This window comes from Protopterus annectens, chromosome 7.part0 (genome assembly GCF_019279795.1).
Source record: "Protopterus annectens isolate FY-2018-M chromosome 7.part0, PAN1.0, whole genome shotgun sequence".
Classification (NCBI taxonomy): Eukaryota; Metazoa; Chordata; order Ceratodontiformes; family Protopteridae; genus Protopterus; species Protopterus annectens.
The window spans coordinates 1,430,216,793-1,430,227,265 of record NC_056739.1 but is presented as its reverse complement, the minus strand read 5'-3'; positions in this window follow the sequence as shown (position 1 = coordinate 1,430,227,265).

The window sequence follows — 10,473 nt, the reverse complement described above, 5'->3', positions numbered from 1 at the left end:
GCTGAGAGCATGTCGCACAGCCATGACTGACAGTATGCATGACATCACAGATGCTATCCGTAATTTCACCGATGTCATAGACAGACGTTGTGGGGACATATTACAGCAGTTCCACAACCACATGTCCATGAGCCAGGGCAATGGTGGATGGTTGCAGCGTCGACATGGCCGTATGCCAGCAACAGCAGCAGCTGGCAGTCAAAGTGGATGACAACAGGCCCGCGGACGCCTCCATAGTGCCAGCAGCAGCCCCAGCAATGCTGGGTCTGTGCTGTCATCGGAATGCCCCAGGAGACCATGTGCACGTGGCTCTGGACAGTCCCAGCAGGGACCTGTGTCCAGTCAACACACTCCCGCTTCTGATGACAGTACCTAGTCTGGCTTAGTACTGGATATGGTCCGTAGCACCCCTGCCAGGCACAGGTACCGTGTCTGTGCCCACAGACACTGATCTGTATTACCTGCCAGGTGCAGTCTGTGGCTGTCCACAAACTCCAGTATATGGCAGCCATGAGGTGGAACTGTGTGCATGCATACACACATGTGAAATGTTAACACCTAGGGTTACCACATACATGCACACACTGCACCAACTGTGCCCCACCCTGTACTGCTGTCCCTCACCAACACACATACACACACATGTCAATTGGTGATATCAGTGGCAGACTCAGGCATACCTAATTCACACCCTGTGCATATGATGAAACTGTGCCACCTCCTGCAATCTCCAACATCAGTGCAGGAACAGGTAAACATGTTGCTGATGCACAGGGTGACTACATAGAAGTGTATTGCTAGTATCGTGTTGGTAACAGTACAGTGTGCTGATATGACTGTGTGTATATCCCAGCATGCCTGATGCAGTAACTGTATGACTGTCCTGAATTGTTATCTACAACCATAGTAAGTACAATAGTGTAACAGCTGCACATTATTGATTACCGGTGGTAAGGATGTCAACAGATAGCCACATACATAGGTAGCACAGGGGAGAAGCTAATGCAAGTAGTGATACGCAATGATGGACATGTACAGTAATGGTGGCAAGTTGCCCACAACGACTATGCAATGTGGATGTTTGCGCATGTTGATATGTGTGCAGTACCAATGTAATACAAATCACAATTAACTATGACATAATATCAGTTCTACCATGGACATCTGAGCTGTGCATTCCTGGGTACATGTTGATAGTGCCTACATATTTGCACTGTTACCTACTGTAAGTGTTACCCCTTCTTTGTTGTACAATGGACTACTTCCAGCCCTGCTTACTGTAGCTTTGTTTGCATGCATGTTCGCTTGGGGTTCCCTGGAACACTGCTTCCACCTGCAATGCAGAGTTACAGAGCTTCTGTGGACTCCTAGTGACATCTGCATAGCGTACTATACGTATGTCAAGTTTTCACATGACAGAACATCACTGTCTGTCCTGTTCGCATGTACGTTGCCTGTGACACATTGCACATGACTTACCTGGCATTTACCCACGTGTGCAGTCATATATGCCGGTGCTATGAAATCAGTAGCAGTACACCCACACATACACACCTTCAGCATGTTGTTCCCCATTGAACCTATGTGTTGGTAATCACCATGGCAATCACACTACTATGGTAGCATGTGCAAAGGTAACCTGAGAATCACCTCTATGGTCCAGTTGTGGTTTATGTGAGTCATGTAGCAATGTCACAGCTGCCACATGTATGCAGTCAACCCTATCCCCTGGCCAGGAACGTACAACACATGTGTGGAATGTCACCACATAGCCAATCTGGGGACTGAGCACTCTGAACCCAGTACTGCCATACCCTGTCAGGTGGCATGACATACTACAGTGACTCCAATACCAGTCTGACATAGATGCACACTGACAGCAATCTGAACACACTGGGGCATACTTGGAGACTCAGAATAACATCCTGCCTGAGCATCACACACCTCCGCAGCTGGCACACAGGCATACGTTACGTCGGAACAGAGCACATGCCACACATGGCACACACATCCCATGTGCCACACACTCACAGCCTGTAGGGCTACACAACACACCTGCTACAGATGTGTCAGGTACCTCTCTTGGCTGCTGCAGTGGGGTCCCGCTCAACAGGCTGTACATGGTGAAGGTCACAGTGATATGCCTGTGAGGCACTATGGTCCACCACAAAACACATGCATACAGGTCAGTCAGAGGCATGGACACATATGACTCAGTCATTGACCATGCCACTATGGATGACCTGAGACATACCTCCCTGGACTACATGATAGGGAACATAGAAGGGATCTCTCAGCATGTGGCATGGGCCAGTATGAGCCTGATCTTGGTTGCCATCATACCCTCACCAGGTATGCTACCACAATATGTAGGAAGGGTGTTCTATGTCTACATTCTGCTCAATCTCCAATGTCATTCATAGGGTATCCAATGGCTGTCAACGTGTGCTTATATGCTAGGGAAGCCACAATGATTTGCGAGGGGCAGCTTGCACATGACACACATGGGCCATTGTATATTGGCGAAGCCCCTTGATACACACATAGTGCCTTTTGCTGCAGGACACAGATTACATACCCACCTCCGCAGGTATCACATAGGATAGGACACTACCAGCGATGCTACAGAACACCAGCAGTGTACACCGCAAGATGCATGCACTGGACACTGTCCTCAGCATGGTGAACTGCAATATCTGTGCAGTACCAGATTCCTGATTCACGGCTCACAGGTGCAACCCATCACTGCCAGGTTATACCTCATACCATGCCTGTCATCCCCTACACATGTAACACACATGGACAGGGGGGTGGTATCCCAAGGCACCACAGATACACACACCTCCAGGTTATTAGCACAGCACAAAGCATCAGGGCCTATCCATGAGCAGCTAACAGTGTGTTGGACTGCCTTCTGGTTCATAGCCTGGCACACACAACCCTCCCATACACAGGAAACCCACCTATCCTCCCTAACAACACTGGCAATATGACAGTCTCAAGAAATGTCTTTATATGGCTGGACTGCATCCAGCCAAACATTGTGCGTGAGCATTACTGTAGCTACAACACACTAGCTGAAAGGTTCCCAGCATGTAGTCACTGAATTGCAGTGGAACAACATGTTACCACTCCCACAACAGATGGGAACATGCAGCACCTGTTCATCGACTACATGTAGACTATATGGCCCAGACCAGATGTGTATCCCCTGCTGTAGGTATTATACCATATACAACCAACACTGTATAGACACATACCACATGTAGCCCCTGCACAGTAAGACACAGTCATATTATTATGCATTGCGAATACCATTTATCCACTTGTGGCACATGTCAGACATGGTAACGACTGAAGGTCACAGGTATATATGTGTATGTGTCACACACATACATCATGTGTGCATTGCCATTGCTGGTTTAGGCAATGGCATGCATTGTTATGAACAACAACCCACACATGGTCATATTGTGTGACACAACCACACATGGCAGTTGTGGGTTTCCAAATCATACCTATCTATGCACTGACAGTGGTAATAGACCCAGTAGTGGAGCGCACTATTGGCATTACTGGGCATGTAGCCCTGTTTGGCTGTACTGATAGTGTGGTGACATCCCCTGTGTTTACTGGGGGAATATGCGGCATCTGGTGTATTGTAGTATTTGCCAAAAGGATCTGTTCTCTCACACTTGCAATTACACACACCCTACTACCCCCTCCACACACACACACACTTGCAGGATTCATACCCCTACCTAACTATGTCACGACACGTGAGAGAGAGACACATTAGCGAAGTGCACTACTCGGATTACTAGGAAGTTCCTCTTCTCCGGCTGTACTTACAGGGTGCTGACATCATCAGTGTTTGGAAAGGGTAATGTGCATCATGTAGTGTGATCTCCTGATTGCCAAAAAGCACATGTCTTTCATACAGAATTGCACACACACAAACTCCCCTCATCCAAACACACACACTTGCCATTTGCAGGTTTCAAACCCCTACCTAACTATGTTATGACACTTGAGAGAGAAGCATTAGCAGAGTGCGCTATTCGGATTACTCCAGCTGTACTTATAGGGTGCTGACATCATCAGTGCTTAGATAGGGGAATGTGAATCCTGTAGAGTGTTTTCCCAGTTGCCAAAATGGACATTTCCCTCACACAGACTTGCACACACACTAACCCCTCTCCACACACGCTGGGCAGTTGCAGGAGTCAAACCCCTACCTAACATTGTTATGACACTCATGACAGACGCATTAGCAGAGCGTGCTATTCGCATTACTGGGAGGTTTTCCTTCTCCTGCTGTACTTATAGGGTGCTGACATCTTCAGTGCTTAGAAAGGGGAATGTGCATCCTGTAGAGTGTTTTCCCAGTTGCCAAAAAGGACACTTCCCTCACACAGACTTGCACACACATCAACCCTGCTCACTCACACACACACACACACACACACACACACACACACACACACACACACACACACACACACACACACACACACACTGAGCATCTGCATGGTTCAAACTCCTACCTAACTATATTATGGCACCTGAGGGAGACGCATTAGCAGAGCGCGCTATCCGAATTACTGGGCATCTGTTCTGCACCTGCAGTATTTATAGGGTGCTGACATCTTTATTTCTACAGAGGTATGTACATCTAGTACTACCTGTCAGATGGGGCATAGCATATATATGCATTTGCAGCCACCTACTTCAGGGTCAGATATGCACATCGCACTGGCAGGCTATGTTCTATACCATGCTTCGTTACCACAGGACCTGTAACACACAACACAACCAGTCCAGAACACCACTCCCACATCCAGGACACACACTTTGCTTCCCTGGGAACAGTGCCGGGATATGCAGGTGTTCACATACACCATTCCATTTGTTAACATCAGGTACAGGCATATTGTGTGGGGGAACTACTCAGGCCTCTACAACGTTGCCCTATAGCCACTACAATTTGTGGGTCCATGTGCTATGGCAGAACCACTCACCACAGCCACATGGGGGAATACATATTGCACCTGTCCATCTGCAACATGGGTACTCACTGTTCCACAACAGAGGTAGACCACCATTGCTGATATCTGACCATACCCACCTTTCCCTAGACATCCATATCCCATCCCCACCCCCAGGCAAGGTTGTCACTGCAAACAAACTGTATTTAGCACAAGTAGACTCTACACTTGTGAAGACTGGGGTCGACGACTTCAAAGGACCCATGCTGGGGGACTATACTGGTCACTCTGCATAATCCTTGACAATTGCATTCTTTGAGCATGTGTAAGGTTTGCATTGATCATGCTATCCCACAAATACACATGACTGCTCCACAACAGGACACCTGTCAGGTGTACACCAGCCATATATGAGCCGTCCAACAGACAGAGTGAGCTAATACATTGCAGAGCTGTAGCCCACAGAGGGAGGACATCTGTGAACAGTACCGGCATGACACTTCAATCCCACATAATCATCACAACACAGTGTTGACAGTGGTATTGTCCAGACAATGCAGATAGGGCACCCCTCAGTCTGTTATTGACACCCACTTACTGTTAGAGGTCCTCAGCAACCCTTTTCCAGCACAGACCAACAACATGGATGTGGCTTAGCACATTCAAACCCTGGGATCTCCACTGTGCCCCTGCTTGACAGAGGTACAGCTCACTAGCCTCACACATTGCCTTATGTGACCTACTTTACAGTGGCACAGTAGCCTACTGTACTGGGGATGCAGATTTCAAGCACACTCTGGCTAAGCTGTCATTCCCTAGGGCAAACAGCCTAGTATTGACCTCTACACCCATATGTTTAATTGTCAGATGCACAATATTTGTTGCCGTTAGACTGTTTGCAGGTCTTTATTGCCATAGCATTCCCTGTTCCTATGAACAACTTGTATATCTGTGGAAGATGTTTGCATATGAGGGCGATCCACTATATCACTTATGTCTCTGTAGTCATTTACTGTGTGCACTGGGCAGATTGCTGTGTTGTGGTTGGTTCCTGGAATGACACGTGCAAATACCAGATATGTGTGGCCAACTGCTAAACGGAGATATGGCCTAAGTGTGTGAGCATGCCCAGTTCAGCCTTTCCATGGCATGTTGTCTGACATATGCCTCATTTATCAAAGTGTGCGAGCATGCCCAGTGTGAGCTTTCCATATGTTGAACTCTGCAGTCCACCACATATTTGGGTGGCTATGAACTTCAACAATATCTCACGTTTATGGTTGTGTGCTGGGTGTCATGTTGTGTACTTACTGGCCAACTGCTTCATGTCTGCCACAACAGGGATTATACTGTGCCTGTAGGGATTGCATGGGATACTTTGCATACAGTTGTCAACATCCTTTCATAATGACCTAACACTGTAGTACCATATAGTGTACTGGTTCAGTACTTTCATTGTGGTGGACAGTATCCTGGGCTTTAGTCCTATCACTGCTTGACATCTTCATAGTGAGCACAACAGACTGTGTAGGGGCCAGTTGTGCACATATGACCATGTTGCATTATGTTCAAATATGGACTACCTACACCAGGCTTGTCCAACATTGGTAGTGTATTCCACAACATAGGTGGACATTGGCAAACACTAGCAATGTTCCCTAGGCCATTTCTGATGCTAGTCACAGAGTGTGTTTGTCCTTCGACACACATTGTAACTGGAGTTTGCCATGACATATGTCATGGTTAGTATACTGTGCCTCTGTCTACCTCTGACATAACAGTGATACCCAGGGTAAACCTACCATCTCCCATCCACTCATCAGGATTCCTCTTGAGGGGTGTCGATAGGTGACGCTCTGGCTAACCTGTACTGGGAGTTTACTCAAGAGTGGGGGTGGCTTCTGTGTTATGGATCATTCAGTACAGCTTGTCCTATGTATGTCAGTGCTGGGATTCAGGTCTCTCATGTGCATAGCTCACTGCCATTCAGATTGTACAAGGTGCAGCATGTTCATTGATTTCAGCTTGGACATGGCTTCATACATCAGGCACGGCTTGCCTCTGGGTGGGCAGTATGGCAGTGTGTGGAGCTGCAGTTTGTTTAATCAGGCAACACATGGCATCTGTTCATGCTCTTTGCTACTCCTGGTGAGGTACTGTTGTGGACTTTACAGTTGATGGAGGTGTCTGCTGAGGTACATCCCACAGGGGCTATTGTAGTCAATTGTGATGCTGATGAAGGATGACTGCAGAGCCACAGTGACATCCCCTTATCTAGATCTGACAACCTTCATGATTGGGTGGGTATATGGTATGTTTCTGCCAACACTACAGCCACATGTTTGTCCAATGCAGGATATCTATCACCTTGTGTCCCCAGGTCTCTCATTACATGTTAGGTACATAATGGGTTAACACCTGTGTGGTAATTGGTGGGCACTTACTGTATATCCACGGTGGTTGTCTATACACATTTCTGCAATTAGCTTGCTGACATGGCTATGGCTCCAGTTGTCTGTTTCTTTGTGGCCCTTTTGTGGGTTGCTTGTGTCAGCTGGGGGTCAGATATGGTGGGCAGTTTGTACTCATCTGCATACATGTTCAGTCACAGTCCTTCCATGTTGGCCTGTACCTATGGGACATATATACAGAACGGGGGAGGTCCCAGGACCAAGCCTTGTGGGATGCCACTCATATCTGCTTTGTAGTCTGACATGGATGCAGCATGTCTGACCATGTCAGTTCTGTCCTTGGTCTGGTTTGCAACCCCTCTACTGATATAGGGGTTTATATTTAATCTGGTGAACATATCCATACTGAAGTCATAGGGTATTGTCTGGAAGCATTTGCACGGTCCAGCTACGCTGTGTGGACCACATTGCCCTCATCGATGACCTTAATGACTGTTTCAAATGGGTCAAACATGTTTAGGGGCAGGATCTGCACTTACGACAGCCACACTGAGTAGGGTCCGGTGTCAGTAGGTCCCCGATAGCTTTATGTCTGTGGTACATGCTGATCCTTTACATAGCTGTGCAGACCAAGCTTGTCAGGCTCCTGGGGTGGTAGTTTGCAGTATCCATTCAGGCAACACCTTTGTTGTGAAGGACCACTGTTGTTGTACACTGCTCTTTGGGTACATATCCTGTGGTAAGGCTGACATTGGGCAGTAGTGTGATTTGGCATTCCATTCTTCTTGGAGTCCATGTTGGCCTCAGCCCAGGACACCATCTCATACCTTTGCTGCTGTGTGTTTTGCTTTGTAGATGATGACTGTTACCTCAGCATCTGCAATGTCAGGAGGCCAGCAGTCTGCTGGGATAGATATTTTGCATTCTGGGGGGGTGGTTTGCACTGCACCTGTCAGGTTGTATGTTGGCAATATGTGTGTGTGTTTGGTATGTTGTTTGTAATATCTGTGTGATTCGGAGCATATCTGTGAATTCCCAACATGGTTCCTACCATCAGTTGAGTAAGCCTTGTGATTATCCTTAGTGTCCTGTACAATTTGTATCTTCATAGGTTCATAGGTTCATACTAGGCTATCCACCCTAGGGCATTAGTAAGCCTAGCCAGAGTGTGTGTGTCTTTCGCCGCCCCTTGCTATGTGAATATTATGGCCATTTATGATTTTCTTTACTGTGCCTCTGTCTGGACGTGACACAGTGAAGACCCCCAGTGTACATCTACAATCATCCATCCACTTGGCAATATTCCTGTTGAGGGGTGTCAGTGAGGGGCTCTGCCTAACATGGAGTGGGATCCTGTTCCAGCGTGTGGGGAGCCTCTGGGTTATGTATCTGTCCCTCCAGCACATCCTATTTCATTATGTGTTGAGGTTGACATCTGTCACTCTCACAGCTCCAATGGCTTTGATTTCCTGGGGTGGAGCATGTCCATTACTCCTGTGTTGGACATGGCCTTGTACAACAGACATAAAATGCCTCTGTGTAGGCAGTCTGTGACTGCATTCAGCTGGGGTGTCTACAGCCAGGCAGCATATGACATATATTTGACACCTTTGATCCTCTTGGTGAGGTACCTTTGAGGTCTTCCTAACCGCTGCAGGTGTCAGGTACGGTACATCCCATATGAGTCATTGTACTAGATTATGGGTCTGATAAGGGAACAGTACAGGGGCACAGTGACCTCTGTTGATGTAGATGTGAATCCTTTCATGATATGGTGTCCAATATAGACAGTCTTCCTAGCCACATTGGCATTGTGAGTGTCACATGACAGGTTACTGTCGACTTGTGTCCCTAGGTCCCTGATTACTCCTTGCATACATAATGGTTTACCACCTATGTGGTAATTTGTGAGTACCTTGTTTGGTATTTGGTGGGACATTCATACTGTCCAGTGTCTTCAGGATGTCTGGGTGGGGTTCCTGTGTGTGAGAGTGTGGTCTGTCGCATGCTACAGACTGTACAGCAGTTTTGACTACAGTTAGGTGCACATGGGTGGTCTCCACTGCTTCATGTATTGTCAGTTACCTGGCCATATGAGTGTCTGTGCTGCATATGGATACTCCCCCTCCTTTGATGTTTTGGTCCAGGTGTTGGGGCCATAACGCGTGATATGTGGTATAACCTGGTAGTGCTGGTGTGCTGTCAGTAGGCTTGCAGCAGGCTTCTGTCACTGCACAGACATCGATGTTCTCCATACTGGGAAGTGCCTCAGGAGCATGCATATTGCAGTTTACACATCTGGCATTGGTCAGCCCTTATGTTTCTTACCACTTCTGTTTTCTAGGGTGGTGGGTTAGTCTTTTTGGCCTTGCCTACGTATGGCTCTATGGAGGTGGCAAAGGCCTTATCCAGTATCCAGACACCCAGGGGTAACAGGTGCAAGCCATCCCTGGAACAGCAGCATGGCTTGTCATGCATGACATCTCAAGCAGACAGACATTAGACCCTCTTGGACTGACAGCTGTAATTGTGCCACCTGTTAAAGCTGATCATTCTGTGTTTGTACTGTGGCATCATTCTTGGTGAGGGTTGGATGCTGCAAATGGCCAGTGTCATACTGGCCTGGAGTGCATACTCAGAGAGCTCATCCATGTCTCTTTTCATGTAGTCCAGGGAGGTACATCTCAGGTCATTCACACCAGCATGGACAATGAGTGCATCATATTTCTGCTTGCTTTGGGATGACCTGCGTACTTGTGTTATGTGGCATATTGTGGCAGCCTACAGGCAGCTTACTCTACCCTTTCCCTTGTTCAGTCTGGTGAGTGGGACAGCAGTGTGTCTGCCTATACAGACACCTATTGCACCTGTATCAGGCATGTTGTTTCTCCTTCTGGCCTGTGACTGTTTGGCACACCAGCTTTGTGTACTATGTGTTGCATGTGTTATGTTTGGAGGTTGTGGTTGCTTGTGATCTGCTTTGGAGGCTTCTGTTAGTGTGGTGTGTTTGCAATTAGGGCCTCCGGGAATGTTTTTCTGTGTTTATGTGTTTGGTTTACAGTTATGATAGGTCT